The sequence below is a fragment of the Vulpes vulpes genome, chromosome 4, assembly GCF_048418805.1.
Source record: "Vulpes vulpes isolate BD-2025 chromosome 4, VulVul3, whole genome shotgun sequence".
In the NCBI taxonomy this organism is placed as follows: domain Eukaryota; kingdom Metazoa; phylum Chordata; class Mammalia; order Carnivora; family Canidae; genus Vulpes; species Vulpes vulpes.
This window is the reverse complement of record NC_132783.1, coordinates 68138198-68156704: the sequence shown is the minus strand read 5'-3', so window position 1 is coordinate 68156704 and position 18507 is coordinate 68138198. Positions and strand designations below refer to the sequence as shown.

Here is an 18507-nt window from a genome sequence, read left to right as displayed (position 1 = left end):
ATCCATGACATTAGTGATTGCTGGCAATAGCTAACTGATTCAGAAATTGCACCCTCTCCTTTGAGGAGAAAGGTAAGGACCATGCCAAAAAGAAGTGTTTGAGGTGCTGGGAATTCTGATTCTTGACCTCGGTCTGGTTGCAGCATGTGTTGGCTCTGTGATAATTCACCGAGCTGTACTTTCGATTTGTATACTTTTATTTATGTGTGTTTTGCCTCAACAAAAAAAAACACAACTGGCTGATTAATTCATGGAAAAATGCTCAACATCACTGGTGTATTAGGATTCTTCAAAGAAACAGAATCAATATGCATGTATATGAGTATGTGTGTGTGTACATATATATGTATATATACAACATATAAAAAACATATATGTATATGTATATACACACACATAGGTATATATATATGTTTTATATATGTTGTATACACACACACACACACAGACAGACACACACATACATTGGTCCATGAGAGGTTGAATAGTCCCACCATCTGCCGTCTGCAAGTTGGAGACCCTGGAAAGCTGGTGGCATAATTTGATCTGAGTCCAAAGGCCTGAGAACCAGAATCGGTGGTTTAAGTCCCTGTCCAAGAGCTGGAGAAAGTGAGTTGAGATGTTCCAGCTCAAGCAGTGAGACAGGAAAAAAGAGGTGAATTCCTCCTTCCTACACCTTTTTTTCTGTTTAGACTTTCAGTGGACTGAATCATGCCCACCCACTGAATCATGCCCACCCACACTGGGGAGGGCAAACTATTTTATTGAACCCACAAGGTCAAATGTTACCTCACCCAGAAATACCACCACAGACTAGCCGAGGAATAATGTTTAACCTGTGCATCCTGTGGCAGGTCAAGTTGACACATAAAATTAACCATCACAACTAGTAATCAAAGATATTAAAATTAAATTAAGTAAACACCATTTCCACCTAAAATTTGGCAAAGATTCTTAACTTTGCTACTCAATGTTGAGAGATTGTTAGAAAATGAGCATTTTAATATGTTGGTGGTATACCAACATCTTGGTGAGATGATTATATACTGATACAGAATTTTTAAAGAGTTATTTGACAACTGTATCAAATACTTATCAAAATATCTCTTGATTTATAATCTCACATTTGAAGGTTTATGGTAAGGACATCACTTAAATTATTTGCAAAGATTTAGTTACTAGCATGATGATCACAGGGTTGCTTTTGATGATGAAAAGTCTGAAAAAATTAAATGCATTAAGTTGTAATTAATTAATAAAGAGGGTACATTCCTGCAAGTGTAGCCACTTTAATACAATGGGAAGCATAAGGTTAATTCTACAAAATGTTGTTTGTGATCTGCTACTTAATGGAAAGGAAAGAAGTTTATAGAATAATATGTATAGTATAACCTAGCCTTTGTAAAAAGAGCTATGTTTGTATAGCTAGATTTACATGGTAGGTGTTAAAGATAATGGATGGTAGGCAAGTAAGTAGGTAGACATGGAGGTAGGTAGGAAACCAAAAGTGTGGCAGGAGTTACACTAAAACACTGATAGTTTTTTTTAAATAACTGGATAGTTTTCATTTTCTACTCTTCTCTCTGTTTCCTAATTTCTTCTCTGATGTGTGTGTATTTTGTTTAACTAAAGTGACTAAAACAAGCACCACCACCAACAAAAGAATATAAATAGCTTCATGTCAGGTCAAGTTTTGCTGACAAACGAGCTATTCGGAGCTTTGTGGATCTTGGAGCTTCTGCTAAAGGATCCTTGACCACAACATATTTGCATTAGAACTTTATTACCTATTTCCTCTCCCTGATCAGGTGCTGTAGAACACAGGCTTTTGTAATTTCTTTTTTTCAATCCTTATCCCTATGCTCCCCTGAGATCCTACTTCCAGGTCTGATTTCTCCACGTGGAAATCCATGTTGTTGTTCAACTGCTTCTGCCTAGAACAAGCTGCATCTCTAGGTTCCAACTTAAACAGTATCTTCCAAATCTCTGTGATAGCTTTACCACTTGGTGTTATTACTCAATTTACCTTATTTACTCTGCATAATCTGTGTAATAAACATCTGAGGTCATAAGCCTTACCTCTAACTCCCTGCCTTACTGTTTTCTCATGTGAATCACCAGATACTCATTTCCTTAACTGCTATTTTCCATGATAATTCTGTGTCAGTGTTTCCTCCTCCCTTACTCATATACAGTTTATTATTTTTTAAAGATTTTATTTATTTATTCATGAGAGACACAGAGAGAGGCAGAGACATAGGCAAAGGGAGAAGCAGGCTCCCTGTGGGGAGCCTGATATTGGACTTGATCCCAGGACTCTGGGATCACTCCCTGAGCCGAACAGACGCTCAACCACTGAGCCACCCAGGTGCCCCTCATTTTCAGTTTAAATCACTCTTGATCTGATTAACCAGCTGCTAGGCAAATAATAATACAAAAGCTATTAAAATGGACATCATATATTTACATCACACCATATTTTTTATTTTTATTTATTTATTTTTAAAAACCTAACAATTTTTTAAAGTTTACTTATTTATTTAAGTCATCTCTATACCCAACATGGAGCTCAAACACATGACCTGGAGATCAAGAGTCTCACGCCCCTCTGACTGAGCCAGTGAGGCATCCCGCACCATGTGTTTTAATAGAAGAACTCCTTAATTACTCACAAGGATTTTAATTATTTTTTCTAGTATATGTGCTGCCGAAGCGAGCACAAGGATTTTAATTCTTAATAAAATTGGAAACTAGGATCATTTGGTTTCAAAGCATCTGTTTAAATATAGGGAGAATGTTGTCACTATTCTTGAATTCTAACATTGGTGCAAGGAAAGAAATGGACAATCTGGGTGTTCATATCAATGCACCAGAGGTGCCAGGATTGAGAAGGAGGCTGGCAGACAAATTCATTGTCCTGAGACCCCAGCAGTGTTCCTGCATTAGAGCCTTCCCCAGGCACAGTTCTGCGTCATCATGATTTTCATTACAAAGCATGATCTATATCTTTTAAATCTTGTGCAATTATATAATTTGCCTATGTAGTAATGTTATTTATGGCATGCTTTTCACCTAAGACTACGCAAGAGCTTCATAGAACTACAGGTGCTTCAGATTTGACCCTGAGATCATTACATTTGTAAATGAAAGGACATGAGAGTACTTTATATCTTAATATGAACTGTCATAAACTGTTTCTCAAGATCACGTATCTGATTCTTTAAATACAGCTTAACCCACTCCTGATCTGGGTGACACTGGAAGCTTTGGAAGCAATGCCAGAATGGCATTTCAAATGATTTTGTCTGAGGACTTTTCTGTGAACTGAAGATGTGTGGGTTAGAGAGAAAGCTAAATATTTAGTTTTAACTCATAAACCACTCTAAGAAATTAACAACTTTTAGGTATGTTTGGTAGCCCTTATAGGCTTCATGTTTTCTCAAATGCAGCATCATAATCTTCAAAGACTTGTGTTTTGAAGATATTAGTTACTGCATGTTATAGTTTGGAGGAAGAAAATGGGTGGGAGTGAGGGACTGGAGTGGACAGAGCAAAAGTGACTTGTCCAGGGTTAACCAGCTCGTCAGTGGCTATCAGGTCTTTGAAAGTTACAATTCCACGTGGACTGTCCTACTTTAGAATGCAGAAAGCAAAGAATAGGAAGTAAACATACAAATAAACACCATAGCAACTAAAAAAAAAGTTAATATTAAAGTTATTGAAAAGTTAATATTAAAGATATTGAAATAGAGTTTTAAAGATAACATTTATAGGTCAAGTTAAGAATTCAAGAGAGTGACCAAGAATTCTCTGCCATAATCATCATGATCCTACTCTTCATCCTCCAATCCCTCCTGGTGGGCTTCAGTTTTCTAGTGCTTGCCAAAACTCATTCCTGGGTTTTGCAGGAAGTCATAATAGAAATGAAATGGAAGCCAGCTATGTTGTCCCTCCAATCTTCCCCAGGCTGACCCTAACCTTATGCTACAGCCAGGCATTCTGAAAAGGGATGCCCTTCCCTTCTTGGAACAACAGCTGACCATCTGGTGCCAATTAGCTCAGTGTCTTGGCAAGAAATTAGCCTATCTCAGGGTCCGCGCCTGGCCTCCATGTTGATGTGCCTATCACAGCTCTGCTCAAGTGGAAGCATCTAAGAATCCCACCATCTGTTCCTGGAGAGGCCTGTCCCAGGATTGGCAGAGAACCCAAAGCCTGGGGGAAAGGATACTGGTGCAACATTGGGCCCTCCCTACATTAATGTTAGATATGAATGACTGGGCGTGTGCCCTCCTTCCTGCTTTGAATCTGCAGACAAAGTTACAGCAGGGCCAGGTAGAAAGGTTTGTTCCTTTGAAGGAGATAACTGGAAAGAACCAGGCCCCCAGTCTCAACCCATGCAGTCCTCTGCCTCTTAGCATGGCACACATCTCCCTTGCCCTTGTCAGCTAATGATCTAACTCAGCCAAACCTTAGTTTCCTCATCAGTGAAAAGATATAGTATTATGCTCTCATAAGAACATTCCAAAGATTGAACAAGATAATGGATGTAAAGGGTAGAGCTCTATCTCTTTCGTTTGGCCATTATTATTGGCTGTGCGATCATAGGTCAGGATAGGTACCTTCTCCAGCAGGTGGACCAACAGAGAGACCTTCTTAGAGGTTCAGTAGGATTTTCCTCTCTCCGGGCACGAGGATGATAGTACTGCCCAGTACTTGAGAACACAAGCATTGGAATCAAGACGGAATTTTGGCTTCTCTGCCTACAGCCTCATGACCTTGGACAAGACATCATTTCAGAGCTTTCTTTTTCATTTTCTTTCTTTTTTATTTTTAAAGGTTTTATTTATTTGTTCATGAGAGATACACGGAGAGAGGCAGAGACATAGGCAGAAGGAGAAGCAGTCTCCCTTGGGTGAGCCTGATGTGGGACTCGATCCCAGGACCCCAGGACCATGCCCTGAGCCAAAGTCAGACTCTCAACTGCTGAACCACCCAGGTTCCCCTCAGACCCTTATTTTTCTTGCCTGTGAAATGAGGATAACAATACCTGTGCCTCATAGGTTTGGGGGCTAAGCTGGTGAATGGACAAATTGTATGTGTTCCCTAAACCGTAGGTATTCCTGTTGTTGTACTATCTTTCTTATTATCATTTTCTCTAATTCCAGTATAGTAGGTCAGGAAGATAAATTAGCGTTATGGAAACTTTTGCTTGGGTGGGAATCTTAATTGATAAAAAGATGGAGAAAAATCTAGAAATGATGCTCTAGGAGAGAGAAATCCAGTTTTTTTTTGGTGTCTGGACTTTCTTTCTTTCTTTCTTTCTTTCTTTCTTTCTTTCTTTCTTTCTTTCTTTCTTTCTTCCTCTCTTTCTTTCTTAAATACATTAGGCTTTCAATGGAAACAATTTGAGTGAAGGAATTTAGTTGAATGCTACTACATTTCAAAGCATTTTGGTTTTTGTTTCTTACTAAAAAAAAATCTGTCAAATATTTGCAAGTCATATGTCTGATAAGGGATTAATATTCAGCATATATAAGGAATTCCTTCAGCTCAGTAAGAACAGTAATACAAATAACCCAATTTAAAAATGGGCAAGGGGGCAGCCCCGGTGGCTCAGCGGTTTAGCACCGCCTGCAGCCCGGGATGTGATCCTGGAGATCCTGGATCGAGTCCCACATCAGGCTCCCTGCGTGAAGCCTGCTTCTCCCTCTGCCTGTGTCTCTGCCTCTCTCTCTCCTCTCTGTGTATACTCATGAATAAATAAATAAAATCTTTAAAATAAAAATAAAAATGGGCAAGGGAGGGCAACCCTGGTGGCTCAGCGGTGTAGTGCTGCCTTCAGCCCTGGGCCTAATCCTGGAGACCTGGGATGGAGTCCCACGTAGGGCTCCCTGTGTGGAGCCTGCTTCTCCCTCTGCCTGCATCTCTGCCTCTCTCTCTCTGTGTCTCTCATGAATAAGTAAATAAAATCTTTAAAAAAATGGGCAAGGGACTTGTTTAGACATTTTTCAGAAGATATAAAATAGTCAATAATATACATATTTTCCATATACTAGTTATTTGTTGACTACATGTATAGCAAATATGTTCTCCAAGGTTGTCTGTCTTTTTTAAAATATTTTATTTATTTATTCATGAGAGACACAGAGAGAGGCAGAGGCACAGGCAGAGGGAGAAGCAGGCTCCATGCAGGGAGCCCAACATGGGACTCGATCCCAGGACTCTAGGATCACACCCTGGGCTGAAGGCAGCACTAAACTGCTGAGCCACCCAGGCTGCCCGGTTGTCTGTCTTTTTAGTCTGAGTCTTTGATTTGAAAAAAAAATTAATTTTAAATTGTTGTTTTTGTCTTTCTTCAAGTCATAAAGATATTTTTCTATATTGTTTTTGAAACATTTTATAGATTTTGCCTTTCACTTGAATCCTCTTGGAGTTACAGGGTGTATTTTGGTGTGAGTTTGGTCTTTTCCCTATAGAGAACCAATTTTACTCATGCTATATTTTGAAACGCTGGTTCTATCCCCGATGCTACCTAACATGTCAGTAGCATTGCCTATGAAATACATCTGTTTTTGGGATTCTATCACATTCCAATGGCCTGTCTATGCCTTTACACCTGAACCAATGCCATGCTGTCCTAAGTATTAGAACCTTATCATAAGGTTCACCCTTTTAAAGAATGTCTTCACTACTACTGACTTTGTACTTTTTTAAAAAATATTTTATTTATTTATTTAGAGAAAGAGCACATATCCTTGTGTTGGGAGGGGGAAGGGCAGAGGGAAAGGGTGAGAAAGAATCTCAAGCAGACTCTGTGATGAGCATGGGGCCCACACGAAGTACGGAATCCTATGTGGGATGCAGAGTTCTACACGGTGCTCGTCTCACAACCCTGGAATCATGACCTGAGCCAAAATCAAGAGTCAGCCACTGAAGTCACCCAGATGCCCTGGCTCTTTGTATTTCTATTTCTATTTTAGAATCAAAACATCAAGGATCTAACAGCCATGTAGATAAATTACTTTTTAACTTCTACATGATCTTTGTCTTTTTTAAAAGATTTACTCACGAGAGAGAGAGAGAGAGAGAGAGAGAGAGAACGTGCGCACAAATGTGTGAGTGGTGTGGGGGCAGAGCGTGAGGAAGAGAGAATCTCAAGCAGACTCTCCTCTGAACACAGAGGCCAACATGGGGCTGCATCCCAGGGCTCTGCATTATGACCTGAGCCAAAATCAAGAGTCAGATGCTTAACTGAGCCACTCAGGCACCCCAATCTTTGTCTTTTAATTTATTGTAATTATTTATATATTTGGACTTAAATCATTGCACTTATAGCCACTGTCTTATTCTATACTTTCCCCTCTAGTTTCACTCTTTTCTATTTCTTTTCTGTCCCTTTTTCTTTCTTTTGGACTAACTTTTTAAAGATTTTATTTTTAAGTGATTTCCATATCCAACATGGGGCTTGAGCTCACAACCCCAGTATCAAGAATTGCATGATCTACTAACTGAGCCAGCCAGGTGCCCTTCACTTTGTTTTTTCTAATAATTTTTCCTCTAAGTTTCCTATGATTACAGAAGCAACACATTCTTTTTATTCTTGTGTTGTTTTTACTAATGCTTATTTAATTTATCAAAGCCTGGAGTTAATAAATATTTTTACCTCCTTCCAATCATTTCAAGGATTTAAGAATATTTAAACCCCACTTGTCAACAAATTGAACCTGTTTATTATGCTGTTTTTATATATTTTAATTCTGTGTCATTTTTAGACCTACAAAACATTACTGTTGTTGTTTTATATAGCCATTTAAAAATACATCTTCCCATGTAATTATCACTTCCTTTTCTTTTTATTCTTTGCATCTAGTATCACCTTTCTCCTACTTAGAGAATATCCTTTTAAATTTCCCTAAACTCTTCAATGTCTGGGGCACCTAGATGGCTTAGTCGTTGTGTCCAATTCTTAATTTCAGCTCAGGTCATGATCTCATGGTCATGGGATTGAGCTCTGTGTTGGGCTTTGTGCTCAGTGGGGAATCTGCTCAAGATACTCTCTTTCCCTCTCCCTCTGCCTCTCCCCCTGTTCGCATGCTCTCTCTCTCAAATAAAAAAATAAATCTTTAAAAAAACCCAACTCCCTGATGTCTGCTAGTGGCAAGCTCAGTTTTTATTAGCCTAAAAATGGCTTTATTTAGCCTTCACCTTTGAAATATACTTTGACTAGAGGTGTGTGTCTGTGCACGTGCACTGGTTATCTTCTCTCAGCACATTGGAAGTATTTTGTTTTTGTCTGACTTCTACAGTTGCTATTGAGATTATTAAGCTAAAGGTTGCTCCTTTGAAGGTACCCTCTGTCTTCTCTCTGATTCCTTTTAAGATCTCCTCCCTGTCACTGGTTTTCTACAGTTCCATTATGCTAGGTATTTGTTGGACTTTTGTATGTGGATTTGTGTCCTGAAAAATTTTAGCCATTACATCATTAAATAGTGCCTGTGCCTCATCTCCTGTCTTATCTTTTTTTTTCTTCTGAATATCTTGTTAAACCTGTTAGACTTTCTCACTTTACATTTCTTGCTTCATAACTTTTCTTTCAACTGCCCCATCTCTTCCCCTTTCTATGGGACGTTTAGTAAGTTCTTAAGATCCGTACTCCTTTTGCCAATTCTCTCTTTAGTCATGTCTAATGTATTAAGCCCTGTATTGGTCTCCTTGCTCAGTGGGGAGCCTGCTTCTCCTTCTCCCTCTGGCTCTATCTCTCTGTCAAATAAATAAAATAAAATCTTAAAAAATAAAAGTAAAATAAAATAAACTAAAATATTTATAAAAATAGATATTTATTTCTTTTTTTAAAAAATTCAAAAAAAAAAAAACAAAAAAAATTCTTATTTATCCATGATAGTCACAGAGAGAGAGAGAGGCAGAGACACAGGCAGAGAGAGAAGCAGGCTCCATGCACCGGGAGCCCGACGTGGGATTCCACCCCGGGTCTCCAGGATCGCGCTCCAAGCCAAAGGCAGGCGCCAAGCCACTGCGCCACCCAGGGATCCCCAGATATTTATTTCTGTTACAACATTTCTTTCTAGACATTCTACTTCATTCTTTTTCAAATATTCTTGCCAATTGAAGTTTGTTTCTTTTTTAACATAGAAAACACCGTTATTTTAATTCTGTGTCCGATAATTACAGTATCTGAGATCTTTGCAGGTCTGTTTCTATTGTCTGTTGTCTGTAATGGTTCTCAATCATTCTACCTTGTTTCCTTGAACATTTATGATATATTTCTGTGAGCTGCTTGTTCTACTTGGAAATGTATTTGAGAAAGTTTTTTGAGGATTAAGAATTCCTGATTTTGGAGGGGGGAGGTAGGATGACAGAGGAGTAGGATGACCCTGAGCTCATCTTGTCCCTTAACACAGCTAGATAATTGTCAAATTATTCTGAACACCCAAGAAGTCAATCAGAGGTCGGAGAGAACAAAAATTACAAGTCTATGAGTAGAAATGCAACCACCTTTCAGAAGGTAGGCGGTGCAGAAGTTCACTTGGGGGGAGGCATAGCTGTGGATATGGCAGTAGGGAGGGAGCCAGCTTCTGGAGGCTACCATGAAGTATTAGAGGCACAATCTGAACTTTTAAGTTCGCTACCGTGGGGGATGTGCCTGGATTAAATGTGCTCAGGTGGCATAGAGGGCAGAGTCCTCAGGAATGACAGGATGGTCTAAGCATCCCCTGTGTCACAGGAAGAAGGGTGGCACCAAGGTGCTACATTGTTCTCAGGCATAGGACCTGGGAAGCCAGTAGAGGGCAGTGGGTCTTGGCACCCACTTTCTGCTATTAACTGTGAACTGCTGGGCAGTCATGTCACTACCTCCCTGGGTATTAAGGAGGGCACTTGTGATGAGCACTACGTGTTGTATATAAGTGATGAATCATGGAATTTTACTCCAGAAACCAGCATTGTACTGTATGTTAACTACCGAAAATTTAAATAAAAAAAAAAAGTATTCCTAATTTATCTGGAATTAAAGCAGAGCTCTCTGTAGAGAAGTTGCAGTTATTTTGCCAGATGCCTAGGGGACCATTAGTGTGTGGTGTCCCTCTACGTTATATATATATATATATACACACACACACACACACACACACACATATCTTGCTGTTGTTTTACCCAAGGCAGTATGAATCTGTGCTGCAAGTGTGTGTAAAGTCTAGCTTGTGGCTACAACTTCACATGGGTATGGTTTCTGCCTCTGCTCTACACCAAGGAGCTGGGTGACTTTCTTGTATTGCTGTAGTGTGGTGAGGGGAGAATTGGGTGTATTTCCAGATCAAGCTAACACTGAGGGTGTGGTTTTCTGGGGTCCCAGCTTTGTAGGAAGGTCTTTTGGGATGTGCCATGTTGACCGTCTCGTGCTGTGTCTCTGTCTCCTAGGCTCCACAAAGCCATGAAAACTGGATCTCAGGGTCACCAAGGTTGGCAAATGCCCCAGGCTGAGAGTTGGCTCTGCTATTTCCCTCTGTTGCCATGTTCCCTTGGATTTTTCCCTGTGTATGTCTTGATTTCTTGCCAGCTCATCAGCTTTTTGAAGAAGCCTTTGAATTTCAACCTTTATATTTATTTTCAGCAAGAAGGACGATTTGGGTAATTGGATTGCCATATTGCCAGAAAGAGAACCCTATAGGGCTTGTTTGCATGAAACATAGAGAAAAAAAATGATGCTTAATAAAATGCACAGGTTGATAAATAAAGCTGCTATTAATTTTGTAAACAGGTATTTCAATCATATTGTGTGACTAACACGTATTATGACTTTTGCTTTCATCCTAGGTAGTATGAAGTGCTACAGGTCAACTGTGTGACTTTCTCAGGAAGAGAGAAAAGACGTGAAAAGGGACATGACAAAATTGGAGTGGGGGGATTTCCTCCCCTTGTTTAGGATTGTGGCATTCCCAGGTAAGGGGAAATAAATCTATACTAGCAAGGACTAATTATAGAAGTATAAGATAATCTTGAATAAATCACATTAATCTTTTGACATTCTTAAATCAGACTTAGGAAAATATGTAGAGTTTACCTGCTAACTTCCCACTAAGTAGAGTCACAGAAAGTGAACTTAGATGTGAATTCTTTTCTCCTTCACCCATATATAAAAATGATTTTTGTCAAGGTGAAAGTGGAAGGCACCAGCATCAAGTTCTACTCTTGTACTCATAAAAAATATCAGCAAATACATCACAGGGGGAGTTTGCTTTCTAAGGAACCATGTGCTGTCATCCCCCTTCATGGATGCTCACCTTCAGTGTAGGTACTCACTGGGTTTTCTTCCTTTATGGAGGCAGATAGGGTCTGCAGGTGCTACAAGACCAGCCTGGGGGACTGCAGACCAGGAGCCGAGACTTTTCCACAGCTTGTGTGTATGAGTCTAGGCTCAGTGCCTTATTAGCAAAACTGTGAGCTGAATCAGAGTATGTTGAAGATCCCTCCAGCACATTAAAACATCTGTGGGAAGCCATTGTTCTTGCAGATCCTCCTCTAGAATCAGCTGTTTGACTCTTCTGAAGCTCCTTCCATACCCCAGGGGAGGCTGGCCCATTCTCCCTCTGCAAGGATTTGGCACCCACCCTAGCCTCTCCCAGTACCCAATCCATCTTTGGCCCTGGGCTCAGCATGCTTGCCTTGATGGACTTCAGCTGCTAGAAGCATCCTATGGAAGGGCTTTTATGAGGGAGTAAGTGGTCATGGGAAGAGAAATTTCTAGTTAGGGTGAGGTGCTAGCAAGGCACCGGGAACAGAGAAGTCAGGCTCACTTTGATGCTGAGCCTGGCAGGTGGCCTGAGGGATAAGAAAACAAGGATTCTGCTAAGTCTAAACTGACATCCTCATGCTGGAAATAGCCACAGCTTTTATAGCTTCTCCAACTCAAGTTCACAGTGCACGCCATGATCGGTTTCATCTTCCTAAAGACTGTTATTATCACCCAGCTCTCATGCTCCAAATCACCACGGCTGCCTTCGGCTTGCACAATGACGTCAAAATACCTTAGTCTACCTGTCAGGGTCCTCCAGGATCTATCACTGGCTTATAACATTCTGAAATTTGAAAATTTTAGCATCCTGGAAATGTCTGGATCCACACCCATCCTCGAGCTTACTTTGTAGAGGTATTCCACTTAATTCTTTCTATGAAATACGGTGGGACTTTGTTCTGGAGTTGGCTTCTACTTGCGTAGATAGAATGTTCCAGGACAGAGGCAGACAGCTGTCTCAGCTTGGAAGGCACTTATACTTCGCTTGGAACCTCCCAGTCTTACTTCTGTAAACCATCCTCATTCATGACTATGTGATCCACCACCTGAGTCCCCCATGATTACCTCTCTTTAATCTCTCTACCTGTTCTGAGGCATTGCAGGGTCTAAACTGACTCAGGTGGGCATACCTGTTTCTGCACGTTAGACTGACATTAACCGAGTACGCATGTGGTATATGGCTTTCATTGATTCTGAGTGTAGAATCGCTCACCTATGGCTATGTAATAAATTACTCCCAAACTTAGCAGCTTAAAACAATACATATTTAGTAGTTGTGATCTCACACGGTTTCTGAGGGTCGGGCATCTGGAAGCAGCCTATCTGGGTGTTTCTGCTTCGGAGTGTCTCATGAGGTTGTCATCAAACTGTCAACTGGGCTGCAGCTGTCTCATGGACACGTCCACTCACTTGGCAGGCTATGCAGGTGACAGGTGTAGAGGGCTTCCGTTCCTTGCCACATGGGTATCTACAGGGCTACCTGAGTGTCCACAAGAGCTAATGGTGAGGGGAGAAACTGGGAGGGGGAGAGGCGCGGAAGCTGGCAATCACACGGACTTACACTTTTATCCCCACACATTCTAACATCTTTGAAATTCTGATACATCTTACAATCAAAGGTGTAGCATGGTTTAATAGGCAAAGTTCCCAGTTAGCAGTATGTAAAATAATCATATGTCTTATAATCATCACTTGAGGATATGCTATTCTGGGAAATATGATATATGTGCGTTCAGGCTTTAAGGAGGCTTCCTGGCTTCTGGCTGCTTGCCTTGACCACAGTTTCTCGTGGCCCCACCTGCCAGTCTAGTTGCCACCTGCCATATGGGCTCAGCTCCTCTTCTGTGCCCTTGCTCACCACACTACCCTTTCTGACGTCCCTTCTTCATGACTCAATGATCACAGCAGGTACTGAATCCTCTAGAAGCTTTCCCTGACCACCCAAAAGCATCACAGTCTTCTCTCTCCTCAATATTCCTGTAGCTCCTGTTGCCATCTATTCATTGGTGCTTATGCTTCTGTACCTTGTAGACTTGCTGAGTTTTCAGTGTTGATATCTCAGTGTGCAATAAATGTTGCTGTATGCATTTAGAGGCCTTTTTTAAAATACAGAATCTCTGGACTCTACCTAAAACAGCTACAACAAGCCTCTGCTCCTCAGGTGAAACTCTAATCTGATATCCATCAATAACACACAGCTACCCAAGAATGTACAAGCCACTGTTATAAGCCAAAGCTGTGAAGGTCCCCATTTCCAATGGTTCATCAAACTGATGATTGTTCTGTTTTCTATAACACCTAAATTCTAAGATTTACTTGGACAAGGTTTCTATGCACACTACTGCATAGGATGGGAAAGGGGTGCTCACTCTATTTCTACTCACAAGAATAGGAGTTTTCTCCAGTCCTGGGGTTAAGAATAAAAGATGGTACTTAATGACACTCTCATAAGCGGTTTAGTTTGTAATCTTGTCATTTTTTGCAGGTTTAATTTAAACAGGTGACTTGAGGTGACCTATAGAAAGCTGGCTGAAAAGGGGGAGCAGATAAAATGTATGGACTTCAGCTGAAACTGATTAGAGGTACACCTGGGTGTCTCAGCAGTTAAGTGTCTGCTTTCGGCTCGGCATGATCCTGGAGTCTCAGGATCAAGTCCCACATCAGGCTCCCACACGGAGCCTGCTTCTCCCTCTGCTTGTGTCTTTGTGTCTCTCATGAATAAATAAGTAAAATCTTTAAAAAAAAAAAAAAAAAAAGAAACATTAGAAACCCAGTAGAGAAGATCGTTAAATTTGAGGATTTTCTTTCAGTTACTTGCCTGCTCAGAAGAAAAGCTGGCTGTGCTGGACCATCGCCAGGAACACACTGGGAAAGACCCAGGCTTATTCTTCTCGGGGACTGGCTGGAAAGCATTTCTATCATTGGACATATGTATGGGAAAACAAATACTCACCCTTACCTCACACCATATCCAAAAATTAACTAAGAATGGATCATAGACTTAAACATGAAGGCTAAAACCAAAACTTCTGAAATAAAGTGCAGGGCAAAATCTTCATATCCTTAGGGTAAACAAGGGTGCATTGGGCCAGGTAGACTATTCCCTTGGCACCAGTTTTCAATTCAGGGCACAAGAAGTGAGAAGTTCTATTTTGGTCTTGAATCTAAGATTCAGAAGGGATCACTAGCATAACTACTCTTCCTAAGAATATGTTCTGACTTCTTGCCGAGGACCTGTCTCTGATCTGTCCTGGGATGTCTCTGTTTAAATGCACACAGATAATTACTGGGTTGGTGGCGGGGGTGAGGGGATGGTCATTTAACACAAGGTACCCCACCTGTTCTGTGCCTTCTATCTTCCTCCCAGTTCTCCAGCTCCCCTTTAGCATGTGACAAGCAGAAATAGCTCGCATAAAGCCATCAAAGAACTCTCTTGTTAACTTAGCCCCCAGGTGTCAGAAGGGACAGCCTAAGTCTGAAACATGAAATGAAGACGTGTCCCCAGCTTAACGATGTTAACACTCCATCCCTCACACACCGCACACTGTGGGAAGCTCTAATCACATCCATTAGGGACCCTGTTGCAGAGCACAAATCAAAGGAAGAGGACAGAAGTGAGGAGAGACAATTACGTTTAACAAATGAATTAAAACAATTATGCAGCCACCCACTGAGAACAGAGTTTTGAGCTCTGCTTCAAATGAGATGAAAAGAATCAACCGAGAAATTGTATTGCAATCAAAGTTGACCAGCTCTTTCAGAGAACTTTTTCATAGGATCGGCATGCGGACATTATTGGTTAGAGAAATCTAAAAGGTGCCCTCTTATCAGATCTCTTGTGACTACAGTAAATAATTCTCCATAATCACCCAAAACACAATAATAACTATTTCAAGATGTGAAAACCCCACTTATGGTGGTCAGTAATACTTAGTCATGTTTATCATAATTTTCAACTGCCAGCATCCTTTGGACACTCTTCCTATCTTTGAGGAATTTTCCTGTTTTACCTTTCTACCCCAAAAGAGAAGCCAGAAAAGTACTTTCTCATTCTACCTTGCAAATATATAAAGATGTGACCTATTGTCTGCTGATCAGATGCACGCACATGAGGCTTTGGTGGGAGAAGAAGCAAGCACCAAGCACTAAGAATGGAGGCAAATGATTGGAGTTCTCTGAGCAGCCGTGGCCATGGTTCCATCTAGGACCCACTGTTAGGGATTCAGTGCAGTATGTCCCCTGGCAGTCCTGTGGTGCTACAGCCCCATACCCTCTGGGGGGTTCTTCAAGTCCCCTGATAAGATTTAATAGTCCTTTTCTGCTCAAGCTAGTTAGAACATTGACTGATACACATTGCTTTTCAGAAGCTACATAATAGGAGGAGAACTCATAAATGCTTTGAAAACTATAAAAGGCCGTACCAGTCTATGGTAGCAATTATAGTACTTGGTTTTTAAAGGCAAGAAACAGCAACCCAGGCTTGCAGATAAATAGACCACTCATGAGCTTGCTGAATGTTTGGCATTCTACAAAGTAAAACATGGGTCATAGGATAAATGTCATAGATATTCCTTTATAGCCACATGGCAGGGGGTCTTACCAGGATGACATGGTGGGTTTTCAGGAAGTTTCCAAAGCAACTCTTAATGTAGGAAATAACTGAGACTTCCTGTCCCTCATCCTCTGACATTGGACACTTGTCCTTTGTGGGGGCAGACAGCAGGAAACCCCAAACTGATGGGACCATGCAGGGTTTCAGTCTAGCTCTGGCTGAGGTCCCAGCCAAGAGCCAGCATGAGCCACCGGGCACATCATCCATGTTCCTTCCTTTGTAAGGCTGAATAATCTTCCACTGTGTGGATTTACCACATTTTGTGTGTCTGTTCATCTGGTGATGGACACTTAGGCTGCTCTTCCTGACACAGACCTTCCAATTCATTTCACACAGCCCTTTCCTGGGACACAGACCCCTAGGATGGCAGACAGAGCTCTTCCGTGTCAGTTGCCACAGTTGCCACATGACCAGAACCAAATCTGCTTCCTTGCCTTATCCTATGGTGATTTTTCTCTCATGGCCTTATTGCCCTACTCCAGTTTGGGGGCTTGATTATCAGAGTTACTCTGGCACATTTTTTGGATTTGCCCCCTTGGTGGATGGATAGAGTGCATGCTACCATCAGTGTGAAAAAGAAAATATGGCTTCTTTATTGTCTTGTCCATTCTTGCTCATGGAGCTCCGCCTTGTAGGGAGAGTAAGTGGGAGGACTTTCAGTATCTCAGCATCTTCTGTTAAGTAGAGTGCATTCACAATGCAGCTTCCCCACTAGGTGCAGTTAAACACTCAGTTGCACCACGCAGTCTTTTTCAGGTAAAGGTTTACCCTCCTCCCTGCCCTGGGTCTGCGTGTAGTGTGGGTTGGGACTGGAGACAAAGCCCTTGGATTCGCGCTGCGTCCTGTGGTACTGAAGGTCTTTGATGCAGGATGTGGCTTGTGGCTGGCCCTGGGCAGGTCTCGTGTGCTCCCACTACTGGAGGCTGGCTCCTATTGTGAAGTCCCTGCATACTGCGACCCTCTCATCCCAGCCCCATTCCTCTTGGGCTTTTCTCTGCTCCCCGGCAGGAGCTGGGGGGACTCTGGGTCATTTGCACGCCACGCAGGCTGTGTGGAGCCAGGAGGTCACCTCAGCCTCTTCTGTCCAGACAACTCTGTGCCCCGTATCTTCCTCCACCCAAACACTAAACTTCTTGAGTCAACTTTAATGATGGGAAGACACTCAAGGAAAGAATTAAATAAAAAATAAATGGGCAGGTACTGTACACAGGACACAAGAGATAAGCAGTAGCAAAGAAGAAGTTGTCCCTGCCCTTCTGACATCATATATTTTTTCCAATGATATTAAAGAAAGTTAATAAAGTTAAATAAAGTCAACACACTAGGAAAAATACACTAACATGGAGCCTGTGAGGTCTGGTTCCTAGAAGGTTAATAAGAAGAAGCTTTCTCTAGCTGGGGATTCAAAACAACTCAACTTTGAGACTCAGATGGTGCATGACCTCTTTAGTTTCAGTGGCACTGCAGTCCTTCCTGACACTTATGGCTCTGCTATATGGACTGAAGTCCACATGGAAATGAATTTTGGGCCCAACTGAGGTTATATTGACCTTATTTTTGAAAAAGATAATCTCCATTACTTGGTGTCAATCTTAGAACAAGCAAAGTTGTTCCCTTTGCTTTGGGAGTCGGTGTTCTGCTTCTGCCCATTTCCCCACACAGCCCAGCAATCCTCAGTGATCACAGGGAAAGGTGGACAGACGTGGGTCCCTTTGCCAAAGAAGGTGGAGTGGGAGCTCTACTTAGATGCAAATGTCGGGTTATACTCTCACTGTCAAAGGATGGGTGGATACTTGCTTAACTTTTTGGTTTCTTTTTAAGGAATTAAAATGTAAATTGATGTTTCCATCTTCGGAAACCAATTCTTGCCAGTATCTCCCAAATGTCTTATCCCAGATATGTTAAACCAACTCCTCTTCCCCTAGCTCTGCCACACTGAAAACGTCTGCACCTCTGATCCTGCATCCTGAATCACTGATGAAGTCCAGCATCCTTTCATGCACCCCTGTAATCCACCCAGTTCATTCCCAGTCTCTCCTTTTTGAAAGTCCAGGGAGCAGAGTAATACGGAGAACCAAAGTCCTTGAATGGACACAAAAACTACCAAACACCAACAAATATCCTCAGTGTCTTTCCCTTGTACTTGCTTTCTCTCAAGTACCCAATTTCCCAATAAATTTCTGTAAACACCTGTCATTCTATTTAATTTTATTTTGTGTATATGCTAGAATTATACTTTATGTTTTTTATTATTTTGAGTCAAATGTACTGTGTTTAAAATAAATGACTGATTAGGAATATTTTTAGGAGAGGCTTACATGCAAGTCAGTTATTTTAACCCACTAATTCATAAAATAGCTTTCTTTAATATCATTGGAAAAAATATATAATGCCAGAAGGCCCGGGAGAACTTCCTCTCTGCTACTGCTTATCTCTTGTGTCTTGTACAGTACCTGCCCATTTATTTTTTATTTTATTTTAAAAATATTTTGTTTATTTATATGACAAAAAGAGGGAGAGACAGAGAGCACAAGCTGGGAGAACAAGCAAAGGGGGAGGAAGAAGCAGGGAGCTTGACATGGGGCTC

The 18507-nt window shown here is 41.3% G+C and overlaps 1 long non-coding RNA gene across 1 annotated transcript in view; it reads left to right on the top strand.

The window, feature by feature from the left end:
* The window catches only part of LOC112927418 (uncharacterized), a 36404-nt gene that overhangs the window by 7657 nt on the left and 10240 nt on the right, over positions 1 to 18507 (top strand). Inside the window, exon 2 of the long non-coding RNA XR_003236528.2 lies at positions 10831 to 10956. This is a non-coding gene — a long non-coding RNA (uncharacterized lncRNA). The remainder of the gene's footprint in view (positions 1 to 10830; positions 10957 to 18507) is intronic.